The following is a 13,962-nucleotide window of genomic DNA, read 5'->3' as shown; positions in this document are numbered from 1 at the left end:
TCACTAATCCTTGCTTCCATGGCGATAAATAAAGTATGTTTCTTACGGGTATCATCCCTGCAAGATGAGGAATAGCTAAACATGCTTCACTACACACCGTAAGAGGATATGATAGCTAACCGCTAACAGCAATGTAAACAAATGCCATGGGTGGATCTACACCTGAAATCCACTGTAATGATACAAAGTACAAAAGCGTATTTAGTCGATACTACTATAATTAAATTAAAATATTTTTTATCGTCACAAAATATGTTTTCCTTTTTAAAAAATGAATATTATGTTTATAAACTCAAGAAATATGTCCTTGGACACATGACCAATGTATGATCCTGTAACTACTTGGTATCGGATTGATACCCAAATTTGTGGTATCATCCAAAACTAATGTAAAGTATCCAAACAACAGAAGAATAAGTGATAATTACATTTTAACAGAAGTGTAGTTAGAACGTGTTAAAAGAGAAAGTAAGCAGATAATAACAGTAAATGAACAAGTAGATTAATAATTCATTTTTACAACTTCCATCCATCCATCCATCATCTTCCGCTTATCCGAGGTCGGGTCGCGGGGGCAGCAGCCTAAGCAGGGAAGCCCAGACTTCCCTATCTCCAGCCACTTCGTCTAGCTCTTCCCGGGGGATCCCGAGGCGTTCCCAGGCCAGCCGGGAGACATAGTCTTTCCAACGTGTCCTGGGTCTTCCCCGTGGCCTCCTACCAGCTGGACGTGCCCTAAACACATCCCTAGGGAGGCGTTCGGGTGGCATCCTGACCAGATGCCCGAACCACCTCATCTGGCTCCTCTCGATGTGGAGGAGCAGCGGCTTTACGTTGAGCTCCTCCCGGATGGCAGAGCTTCTCACCCTATCTCTAAGGGAGAGCCCCGCCACCCGGCGGAGGAAACTCATTTCGGCCGCTTGTACCCGTGATCTTATCCTTTCGGTCATGACCCAAAGCTCATGACCATAGGTGAGGATGGGAACGTAGATCGACCGGTAAATTGAGAGCTTTGCCTTCCGGCTCAGCTCCTTCTTCACCACAACGGATCGATACAACGTCTGCATTACTGAAGACGCCGCACCGATCCGCCTGTCGATCTCACGATCCACTCTTCCCCCACTCGTGAACAAGACTCCTAGGTACTTGAACTCCTCCACTTGGGGCAAGGTCTCCTCCCCAACCCGGAGATGGCACTCCACCCTTTTCCGGGCGAGAACCATGGACTCGGACTTGGAGGTGCTGATTCTCATTCCGGTCGCTTCACACTCGGCTGCGAACCGATCCAGTGAGAGCTGAAGATCCCGGCCAGATGAAGCCATCAGGACTACATCATCTGCAAAAAGCAGAGACCTAATCCCGTGGCCACCAAACCGGAACCCCTCAACGCCTTGACTGCGCCTAGAAATTCTGTCCATAAAAGTTATGAACAGAATCGGTGACAAAGGACAGCCTTGGCGGAGTCCAACCTTCACTGGAAACGTGTCCGACTTACTGCCAGCAATGCGGACCAAGCTCTGACACTGATCATACAGGGAGCGGACTGCCACAATAAGACATTCCGATACCCCATACTCTCTGAGCACTCCCCACAGGACTTCCCGAGGGACACGGTCGAATGCCTTCTCCAAGTCCACCAAGCACATGTAGACTGGTTGGGCAAACTCCCATGCACCCTCAAGAACCCTGCCGAGAGTATAGAGCTGGTCCACAGTTCCACGACCAGGACGAAAACTACACTGTTCCTCCTGAATCCGAGGTTCGACTATCCGGCGAAGCCTCCTCTCCAGTACACCTGAATAAACCTTACCGGGAAGGCTGAGGAGTGTGATCCCACGATAGTTGGAACACACCCTCCGGTCCCCCTTCTTAAAGAGAGGGACCACCACCCCGGTCTGCCAATCCAGAGGTACCGCCCCCGATGTCCACGCGATGCTGCAGAGTCTTGTCAACCAAGACAGCCCCACAGCATCCAGAGCCTTAAGGAACTCCGGGCGGATCTCATCCACCCCCGGGGCCTTGCCGCCGAGGAGCTTTTTAACTACCTCAGCGACCTCAGCCCCAGAAATAGGAGAGTCCACTACAGATTCCCCAGGCACCGCTTCCTCAAAGAAAGACGTGTTGGTGGGATTGAGGAGGTCTTCGAAGTATTCCCTCCACCGATCCACAACATCCGTAGTCGAAGTCAGCAGAACACCATCCGCACCATACACGGTGTTGATAGTGCACTGCTTCCCCTTCCTGAGGCGCCGTATGGTGGTCCAGAATCGCTTCGAAGCCGTCCGGAAGTCGTTTTCCATGGCTTCCCCGAACTCTTCCCATGTCCGAGTTTTTGCCTCCGCGACCGCTAAAGCTGCACACCGCTTGGCCCGTCGGTACCCGTCCACTGCCTCCGGAGTCCTATGAGCCAAAAGAACCCGATAGGACTCCTTCTTCAGCTTGACGGCATCCCTCACTGCTGGTGTCCACCAACGGGTTCTGGGATTACCGCCACGACAGGCACCAACAACCTTGCGGCCACAGCTCCAATCAGCCGCCTCGACAATAGAGGTTCGGAACATGGTCCACTCGGACTCAATGTCCCGCACCTCCCTCGTGACATGTTCATTTTTACAACTTGTCCCTGATAATTTTGACAAAATAGAATGAGACATGACACAATATGTTATTGCATATGTCAGCAGACAAATTAGGAGCCTTTGTTTTCTTACCTACTACTAAAAGACAAGTTGTCTAGTATGTTCACGATTTTTACTTAAGGACACAATTATCCTTCGATTGCAATAAGAAACATATGTTTAAGATTTTTGTTAAAATAACGTCAATAATCCCATTTTTTGTGGGTTGCCCTTATTTAGAAAAGTACCAAAAAACATCTAAATACAATTTGGTACTGGTACCAAAATATTGGAATAGGGACTACACTAGTAGACCTGAAACTGCAAAAAACAAAGTGTGCTACAATGTGCTTAATTTTATGAGAATGTGCAGCTTTATTCTGCTGTTGAGTGAGTATGTTCTTTACTGCAATCGCTCTTCCCTCAGCAGCAGACAGACACCGTTTGACTAAATCTCTATGAAAAATCCCAATTGAAGCTCTAGCTTCAGCACAGGAAGCTCACAGGGAGAAAGTAAGATCCTGATTGTATAAATGGGCAAAAAAAAAAAGAGGTTATTTCTACGGAAGCTAAGCTTCTCTGGGGGACTCTGGGGGAGTGGGCTGGCCTCAGCCTTCTGAATGATGGTTGGATTATCAGTCTGAGGCTGAACACCTATTTGATTGACGTTGAAAAGAGCATATTCACGATCTTCAAATGTGAACCACGGAGCATTTTCCAAGTTTCCTTTCCACTTTCTGAGTTGATCTGGAGTCTTTTCCAATCCTCTTAGTGACTTTCTTTGTTGAAAATGATTAGTGACACATCTAGCATTAATTTCTGTTGTTATTGGAGGCTGTGCTCGTGTTTCCAGACTCAGACATCTGTTATTAGGTCCCCAAAGAGCATATTCACGATCTTCAAATGTAAACCACAGGGCAATCTCCGAGTTTCATTTACACTTTTTGAGTTGATCTGGAGTCTTTTCCAATCCTCTTAGTAACTTTCTTTGTTGAAAATGACTAATGACAAATCGTGCATTCATTTCTGTTGTTATTGGAGGCTGTGCTCGTGTTTCCAGACTCAGACATCTGTTATTAGGTCCCCAAAGAGCATAGTCCCGATCTTCAAATGTAAATCACGGAGCATTTTCCAAGTTTCATTTCCACTTTCTGAGTTGATCTGGAGTCTTTTCCAATCCTTTCAGTGACTTCCTTATTTGAAAATGACTAGTGACACATATAGCATTAATTTCTGTTGTGATTGGAGGCTGTGCTCGTGTTTGCAGACTTAGACATCTGTTATTATGTCCCCAAAGAGCATATTCACGATCTTCATATGTAAACCACAGAGCATTATACAAGTTTCATTTCGACTTTCTGAGTTGATCTGGAGTCTTTTCCAATCCTCTTAGTGACTTTCTTCGTTGAAAATGACGAGCGACACATCTAGCATTAATTTCTGTTGTTATTGAAGGCTGTGCTCGTGTTTGCAGACTCAGATATCTATTATGTCCCCAAAGAGCATATTCACAATCTTCAAATGTAAATCACGTAGCATTTTCCAAGTTTCATTTCCACTTTCTGAGTTGATCTGGAGTCTTTTCCAATCCTTTCAGTGACTTCCTTATTTGAAAATGACTAGTGACAAATCTTGCATTCATTTCTGTTGTTATTGGAGGCTGTGCTCGTGTTTCCAGACTCAGACCTCTGTTATTAGGTCCCCAAAGAGCATAGTCACGATCTTCAAATGTAAATCACGGAGCATTTTCCAAGTTTCATTTCCACTTTCTGAGTTGATCTGGAGTCTTTTCCAATCCTCTTAGTAACTTCCTTTGTTGAAAATGACTAGTGACAAATCTTGCATTCATTTCTGTTGTTATTGGAGGCTGTGCTCGTGTTTGCAGACTCAGACATCTGTTATTAGGTCCCCAAAGAGCATAGTCACGATCTTCAAATGTAAATCACGGAGCATTTTCCAAGTTTCATTTCCACTTTCTGAGTTGATCTGGAGTGTTTTCCAATCCTTTTAGTGACTTCCTTATTTGAAAATGACTAGTGACACATATAGCATTAATTTCTGTTGTGATCGGAGGCTGTGCTCGTGTTTGCAGACGCAGACATCTGTTATTATGTCCCAAAAGAGCATATTCACGATCTTCAAATATAAACCACTGAGTATTCTCCGAGTTTCATTTATACTTTCTGAGTTGATCTGGAGTCTTTTCCAATCCTCTTAGTAACTTTCTTTGTTGAAAATGACTAGTGCCAAATCTTGCATTCATTTCTGTTGTTGTTGGAGGCTGTGCTCGTGTTTCCAGACTCAGACATCTGTTATTAGGTGCCCAAAGACCATATTCACGATCTTCAAATGTGAACCACGAAGCATTTTCCAAGTTTCATTTTGACTTTTTGAGTTGATCTGGAGTCCTTTCCAATCCTCTTAGTGACTTTCTTTGATGAAAATGACTGGTGACACATCTAGCATTCATTTATGTTGTTATTGAAGGCTGTGCTCGTGTTTGCAGACTCAGACATCTGTTATTAGGTCCCCAAAGAGCATAGTCACGATCTTCAAATGTAAATCACGGAGCATTTTCCAAGTTTCATTTCCACTTTCTGAGTTGATCTGGAGTCTTTTCCAATCCTTTCAGTGACTTTCTTCGTTGAAAATGACGAGTGACACATCTAGCATTAATTTCTGTTGTTATTGGAGGCTGTGCTCGTGTTTCCAGACTCAGACATCTGTTATTATCTCCCCAAAGAGCATATTCACGATCTTCATATGTAAACCACAGAGCATCATCCAAGTTTCATTTCCACTTTCTGAGTTGATCTGGAGTCTTTTCCAATCCTCTTAGTGACTTTCTTCGTTGAAAATGACTGGTGACACATTCAGCATTCATTTCTGTTGTTATTGGAGGCTGTGCTCGTGTTTGCAGACTCAGACATCTGTTTTTAGGTCACCAGAGAGCATATACACGGTCTTCAAATATAAACCACGGAGCATTCTCCAAGTTTCATTTATACTTTTTGAGTTGATCTGGAGTCTTTTCCAATCCTCTTAGTGACTTTCTTTATTGAAAATGTCTAGTGACAAATCTTGCATTCATTTCTGTTGTTGTTGGAGGCTGTGCTCGTGTTTCCAGACTCAGACATCTGTTATTAGGTACCCAAAGACCATATTCACGATCTTCAAATGTGAACCACGAAGCATTTTCCAAGTTTCATTTCCACTTTCTGAGTTGATCTGGAGTCTTTTCCAATCCTTTCAGTGAATTCCTTATTTGAAAATGACTAGTGACACATATAGCATTAATTTCTGTTGTGATCGGAGGCTGTGCTCGTGTTTGCAGACGCAGACATCTGTTATTATGTCCCAAAAGAGCATATTCACGATCTTCAAATATAAACCACGGAGCATTCTCCGAGTTTCATTTATACTTTCTGAGTTGATCTGGAGTCTTTTCCAATCCTCTTAGTGACTTTCTTTGTTGAAAATGACTAGTGACAAATCTTGCATTCATTTCTGTTGTTGTTGGAGGCTGTGCTCGTGTTTCCAGACTCAGACATCTGTTATTAGGTGCCCAAAGACCATATTCACGATCTTCAAATGTGAACCACGAAGCATTTTCCAAGTTTCATTTCGACTTTCTGAGTTGATCTGGAGTCTTTTCCAATCCTCTTAGTGACTTTCTTTGATGAAAATGACTGATGACACATCTAGCATTCATTTATGTTGTTATTGGAGGCTGTGCGCGTGTTTGCAGACTCAGACATCTGTTATTAGGTCCCCAAAGAGCATATTCACGATCTTCAAATATAAACCACGGAGCATTCTCCAAGTTTCATTTACACTTTCTGAGTTGATCTGGAGTCTTTTCCAATCCTCTTTGTGACTTTCTTTGTTGAAAATTACTAGTGACAAAACTTGCATTCATTTCTGTTGTGATTGGAGGCTGTGCTCGTGTTTCCAGACTCAGACATCTGTTATTAGGTCCCCAAAGAGCTTAGTCACGATCTTCAAATGTAAATCACGGAGCATTTTCCAAGTTTCATTTCCACTTTCTGAGTTGATCTGGAGTCTTTTCCAATCCTCTTAGTGACTTTCTTTGTTGAAAATGACTAGTGACAAATCTTGCATTAATTTCTGTTGTTATTGGAGGCTGTGCTCGTGTTTGCAGACTCAGACATCTGTTGTTGTGTCCCCAAAGACCATATTCACGATCTTCAAATGTGAACCACGAAGCATTTTCCAAGTTTCATTTCGACTTTCTGAGTTGATCTGGAGTCTTTTCCAATCCTCTTAGTGACTTTTTTTGTTGAAAATGACTAGTGACACATCTAGCATTCATTTATGTTATTATTGGAGGCTGTGCTCGTGTTTGCAGACTCAGACATCTGTTATTAGGGCCCCAAAGAGCATATTCACGATCTTCAAATATAAACCACGGAGCATTCTCCAAGTTTCATTTATACTTTTTGAGTTGATCTGGAGCAGGGGTGCCCATTACGTCGATCGCGAGCTACCAGTCGACCGCGGGGGGTGTGTCAGTCGATCTCCAGCCAGGCTTTTAAAAAAAATAGACCTAAAAATTAGTGATCATCAATCTTCACCAAGACGTCACTTAAATGACATTCACGGTACCGGAGGGTCTTGTGAGATGACGCTGGGTGCTGCAAGATCATTATTATGAAAATATGACCGAGAGGAAGGCGAGAAACACTTTTTATTCCAACAGACTCTTGCGCCGTACCTCCCGTCAAAACTCTAAAGGCCGACTGCACATTTCCTATCTTCACAATAAAAGCCCTGCTTCATGCTGCCTGCGCTAACTAAATACAGTCTCGGAAAACTGGCGTGCACAAGCGATCCGTCAGAAATTTGGCGTGCACATCGCTTGTGCACGCCAGCTTTCCGAGACTCTCATTTTGTTAGCGCAGGCAGCATGAAGCAGGGCTTTTATTGTGAAGATAGGAAATGTGCAGTCGGCCTTTAGAGTTTTGACTGAAGGGACGGCGCGAAAGTCTGTTGAAATAAAAAGTGTTTCTCGCCTTCCTCTCTGTCATTTTTTCATAATAATGAACTGGCAGCAGCCAGCGTCATCTCACAAGACCCTCGGGTGCCGTGAATGTCAATCAAGCAAGCTACGGAATTTGCCGCCAATGTTTTTCTTGTAAAGTGTATGGAAGCTGGATGAATTAGATGCCAAAAACCAACCACTTTCATGTGGTATTGTACAGAAAGGACAACTTTTTTTCTCCTCCATTAGAAAATGTGGGTGTTATCATCATTACTGTCTGATTCCAATCAAAGCAAGTCATCAGAATCAGGTAATACACCAACTTATATTCTTGTCTTTGTGAAAGAAAGACATCTATATGTGTTACACATGCTTGTATTATCATTAAACACATTTAACTTGTTTACAAAAATGTCTCTTTCATAAATAAATAAGTATAAATGATATATATAAATGAGGTAGATCCCCTCGAGTTGGTCAATTGAAAAGTAGCTCGCCTGAAGAAAAAGTGTGGGCACCCCTGATCTGGAGTCTTTTCCAATCTCTTAGTAACTTTCTTTGTTGAAAATGACTAGTGACAAATCTTGCATTCATTTCTGTTGTTGTTGGAGGCTGTGCTCGTGTTTCCAGACTCAGACATCTGTTATTAGGTCCCCAAAGAGCATAGTCACGATCTTCAAGTGTAAATCACGGAGCATTTTCCATGTTTCATTTCCACTTTCTGAGTTGATCTGGAGTCTTTTCCAATCCTTTCAGTGACTTCCTTATTTGAAAATGACTAGTGACACATATAGCATTAATTTCTGTTGTGATTGGAGGCTGTGCTCGTGTTTCCAGACTCAGACATCTGTTATGTCCCCAAAGAGCATATTCACGATCTTCATATGTAAACCACAGAGCATTATCCAAGTTTCATTTCGACTTTCTGAATTGATCTGGAGTCTTTTCCAATCCTCTTAGTGACTTTATTCGTTGAAAATGACGAGTGACACATCTAGCATTAATTTCTGTTGTTATTGGAGGCTGTGCTCGTGTTTGCAGACTCAGATATCTATTATGTCCCCAAAGAGCATATTAACAATCTTCAAATGTAAACCACGGAGCAATCTCCGAGTTTCATTTCCACTTTCTGAGTTGATCTGGAGTCTTTTCCAATCCTCTTAGTGACTTTCTTTGTTGAAAATGACTAGTGACAAATATAGCATTGATTTCTGTTGTTATTGGAGGCTGTGCTTGTGTTTGCAGACTCAGACATCTGTTATCATGTCCCCAAAGAGCATATTCACGATCTTCATGTGTAAACCACGGAGCATTTTCCAAGTTTCATTTCCACTTTCTGAGTTGATCTCGAGTCTTTTCCAATCCTCTTAGTGACTTTCTTTGTTGAAAATGACTAGTGACAAATCTAGTATTCATTTCTGTTGTTATTGGAGGCTGTGCTCGTGTTTGCAGTCTCAGATGTCTGTTATTGTGTCCCCAAAAAGCATAGGGTGCTGCTGTGAGCCCCCCCACCGTCCCAATTCACAGGTAGGCCAAAAATCAGCTTCCCTGCTGAGTTTGCTCTGAAAAATGATAGTCTTCTAGCTCACGTTTTGTGTTTTAGACCACACAATCTGTGATTTTGTATTTTTTGATCCGAGGTCCTCTCTGTGTTTTTGTTATTGAACCTTTTTTGTGATGCATTCAACTTTCTTTCCTGCATTTGGGTCCACATCACATTGCCACCAAAACAGAAACTATATATATATATATATATATATATATATATATATATATATATTTGGACCCTATATATATGTTTTGGACACTTTGGGACTATGTGACAAGGGGTGGCACTTTTGTGACATTAGCGGTACTTTTTTTGTCAACTTCTGGATCTGCTTCCTGGGAGCCTTTTGGCCATGGAGACCAGCTGCTGGGTCTCTGCCTCACCAGAGTCCATTTGGAGAGACTGGAGGAGATGCGGAGGAAGAGACAGGGCGGCGGAGCTAGCACTGAGCGCCGGGACCGACAAGCTTCACAGTGTCTTGGCTGTATGAGCAGGTTTTGGATGCCTCGGTCTATTTATACATATCCCCGCTTATTCAGGCAAATTGGACACTGGCCGAGAGTTGGTGGTTGGCCGACGGTGGAATCGGCTGTCTTAGTTACTTTGTTGGGTCTGCTCCTTTTTTTAATTTTGTGGTCGTGTGTACAGATGGCTGGTTGCATCAGCTCTGCTCTTATCGTCTTTAATGTCCTTTATGTTTTTAGTGTTCTCGTAAGACGTGTAAAAACGCCAGTTCAACACCAAGCCAAACCGGACCGGACTCAATGAAGAGAACGTCGTTGTAAGCTTGACCATTTACTTTTGACAATTCTTCATAGACAATATGGTGAAAAACTGAAAAGAACAAAGAAACACAACGCACTTATTGCCTCTGTACATATTTTTCTACAATGACAAATGAAAATGTAACGGTAATGTCCAAAAATGTCCAGCAGAGGGGGACTCCCGTCTGCCTGAATGACTTGAACACATTGTATCTAGTTCGACATTTATATTTAACATATCGGCACTATTACACATTTTTAACGTGTCTGACATGTTAACTTATTAAAGACGACTTACGGCATTGCTTCTTCGCCGCTTTGTGTAGGATGGCAACAGAAAGTACTACAGAAGACCACAACATGTATGTCTTGCTATCGAAACGAATACCGGAAGTCAACCAACAGGAAGTATTTTAGCGGAAGTGACATCATCTAACTGCTGTTTACCGATTATAGCGTACGATAAATATAAACAACTTTAGCTCCAAATTAAAGCATTGCAGTTACTACTACAAAAATATTATCAAGTAATACAAAAATAATTGACTTCAGGAAAACACAATGTTCTTTGATGTTTCCCTCTAACACATGTTTGTGTGTGCTATGGCTATGAGGTTTTTTTCCCCCCTTGGCCTCAGTCTGGACCCCCTCTCCAGAGGCCCAAGCTTAGACTGATTTTTTTTTTTTCTTAACCCTCCCCTACCTTAACGATTACCTGTGTCTACCCTTTTTTTGTAAGGGGCGCCGGAATTTGGCAGACCCGTCAGCGATCCTGTTCTGTCTCCCTGTAATGTTTGTCTGATCTTGAATGAAATTGTGATTAAAATCTTTAAGTATTTTTGATTCTGATTCTGAATATACATGAAGTGCATCACTTCCTTTTGCAGTGTCGTATATATTGCTTTGTTTAAAGGGGAACATTATCACAAATTCAAAAGGTTTAAAAACAATAAAAATCAGTTTTCGTTGGCTTGTTTTATTTTTCGAAGTTTTTTTCAAAATTTTACACCTCCCGGAATATCCCTAAAAAAAGCTTTAAAGTCCTTATTTTCGCTATTTGCGATGCGACTGTCCATTTCCCTGTGACGTCAGGGCTGCCAATACAAACAACATGGCGGTTACCACAGCAAGATATAGCGACATTAGCTCAGATTCAGACTTGGATTTCAGCGGCTTAAGCGATTCAACAGATTACGCATGTATTAAAACAGATGGTCGGAGTATGGAGGCAGATAGCGAAAACGAAATTGAAGAAGAAATTGAAGCTATTGAGTGAATAGCTATTGACGCTATTCGGCCATAGCGTGGGTGTACCTAATGAAGTGGCCCATAGCATGGCTGCCTTATTAGCATCGCCAGTAAAATGTGCGGACCAAACGATCAGGACTTTCGCATCTTGTGACACTGGAGCAACTTAAATCCGTCGATTGGTAAGTGTTTGTTTCGCATTAAATGTGGGTATCTAGTTTCAAATGTACATACAGTTAGCGTAAATAGCATGTTAGCATCGATTAGCATAGCATGTTAGCATCGATTAGCTGGCAGTCATGCCGTGACCAAATATGTCTGATTAGCACATAAGTCAACAACATCAACAAAACTCACCTTTGTGATTTTGTTGACTTAATCGTTGCAAATGCATCTGCAGGTTATCCATACATCTCTGTGCCATGTCTGTCTTAGCATCGCCGGTCAAATGTGCAGACACTCTGGCAAATTCAATGGGGGTCTGGCGGCAGATTTCTTGCCAGCGGTGCAACTTGAATCCCTCCCTGTTAGTGTTGTTACAGCCTCCGACAACACACCGACGAGGCATGATGTCTTTAAGGTTCCAAAAAATAGTCGAAAAAACGGAAAATAACAGAGCTGAGACCCGGTGTTTGTAATGTGAAAATAAAAATGGCGGGTGTGTTACCTCGGTGACGTCACGTTCTGATGTCATCGCTAAAAGACCGATAAACAGAAAGGCATTTAATTTGCCAAAATTCACCCATTTAGAGTTGGGAAATCGGTTAAAAAAATACATAGTCTTTTTTTTGCAACATCAAGGTATATATTGACGCTTGCATAGGTCTGGTGATAATGTTCCCCTTTAAATCTGGGTTTTTCTTTACTTCCATACTCAAAGTGCTAAAGCATTTGTGTCGTCTTTGTGCACGTGGAATGCAATTTGCATTTGTAAATGTCAAGCATGTGGCACATTTGAACACACTGCCTAAAATGATCCAATAAAACGGTCCATTTTATGATATTCCTGAATTAGGCTTTTAGGCAAACTCACATTCTTTGAACATTTATTAATGGCTGTCGAAACTTTGGATTGGATTCAGTTAAACACCATCAAGGATACAATTGTTCAAGGGATCCAAAAAAGAAGGGCTGACGACTGGAGATTGACAGTCATAATGCATCCTAATGAGTGCTTCAGTTTCGGGATAATAGCCGGTATCTGACACTAGCGTCCATATGGAGTGCTCACGTGGCGACGCACACCTGCCAGGACGGGCTATTGTTGCACAAACAATAGGAGTTGAGCAAAAAAGTGGAGGTGCTTATTAGCTTGATTACAGCACATCAATCACTTGGAGAGGAAGAAAAAAAAAAAAAAGCATAATAAAAGAAAAGCATTCTTTTCAGCCAAGGCTTTGATTAGCATGCTTATTCCACAGAGGGTCCTTACTCTGAGGGCTGTCGAAAAAGTCCTGGTGAAAGATATTGTTGGAGAGCAAACAAAGTTATGTTCCTTTACAATAGTGACTCAGCTTCTATGTAAAAAAAATAAAGAAATAAATAAAGAAAACAGGCCACATTTTCCCGGAGGTTTGTTGATCCCCGCCCCCTGGTTGGAAGTCATACCATGCTATCATTTTGACCCCAACCGTGGCCTTGTGTTGACTGCTCTGGGGTTGCCCAGCTCATCCGGCTATCATTAAGTTCGTGGTAAGCCCCGGGTGCCCGCCGGCGGTGCGTCGCCATCCGACCCGGCTGCTGGTTGGCGTGATCCATGCTTGCTCCCACTGTGCCCCCGTGTCCCTGCCAGCCCCGGAGGCCCACAGTAAAACTAAAAAGCAACTGTTTCCCTGTTGCCTGGTAACCACAGGAAGAGCCTTCCAGTGGGAAGCAAGGAGAGTATTAAAAGGAGGAAGAAAAAAACAGACTTAGCGCGATTTTCTGGTAAATCACCTAATTAAATTAAAGGATTACCATGCCCTTTCCCATTCAGCTGCGTAGCTTTGACACCATTTCAATTCCCTCCGTATTTGCATATACACTATATTGCCAAACGCTTTTGACCACCCGTCCACATGATGAGAATCAGGTGTTCTAATCACTCGGCCTGGTGTATAAAATCAAGCACTTAGGCATGGAGACTGTTTCTACAAACATTTGTGAAAGAACTCTCATAGGATGCCACCTGTGCAACAAATCCAGTCGTGAAATTTCCTCGCTCCTAAATATTCTAAAGTCAACTTTATGAGAACAAAAGTGAAGAGTTGGGGAACAACAGCAACTCAGCCATCAAGTGGTAGGCCACGTAAACTGACAGAGAGGTGTCAGCGGAAGCTGAAGCGCATAGAGTAAAGATTTTCTGCACAGTCAGTTGCTTCAAAGCTCCAAACTTCAAGTGACCTTCCAATTAGCCCACGTACAGTACGCAGGGAGCTTCATGGAATGGGTTTCCATTGCCGAGCAGCTGCATCTAAGCCATACATCACCAAGTCCAGTGCAAAGCGTCGGATGCAGTGGTGTAAAGCACATCGCTACTGGACTCTAGGGAAGTGGAGACGTGTTTTCCGGACTGATAAGTCACGCTTTTCCATCTGGCAATGTGATGGACGAGTCTGGGTTTGGAGGTTGCCAGGACACCCAGCAGAGGAAACTTATTTCGGCCGGTGATCTTGTCCTTTCGGTCATAACTCAAAGCTCATGACCATAGGTGAGAATGGGAACGTAGATCGATCGGTAAATTGAGAGCTTCGCCTTCCGGCTCAGCTCCTTCGTCACCACAACGGATCGATACAGCGTCCGCAT

General features: G+C 42.8%; 1 protein-coding gene across 4 annotated transcripts in view; it reads right to left on the bottom strand.

Annotated features, from left to right (window-relative positions):
- LOC133544541 (receptor tyrosine-protein kinase erbB-4-like) overlaps positions 1–13,962 on the bottom strand; it is a 651,156-nt gene that overhangs the window by 269,284 nt on the left and 367,910 nt on the right. The window lies entirely within an intron of this gene.

This window comes from Nerophis ophidion, linkage group LG27 (genome assembly GCF_033978795.1).
Source record: "Nerophis ophidion isolate RoL-2023_Sa linkage group LG27, RoL_Noph_v1.0, whole genome shotgun sequence".
Taxonomy (NCBI): Eukaryota; Metazoa; Chordata; class Actinopteri; order Syngnathiformes; family Syngnathidae; genus Nerophis; species Nerophis ophidion.
This window is presented reverse-complemented; position numbering and strand designations above follow the sequence as displayed.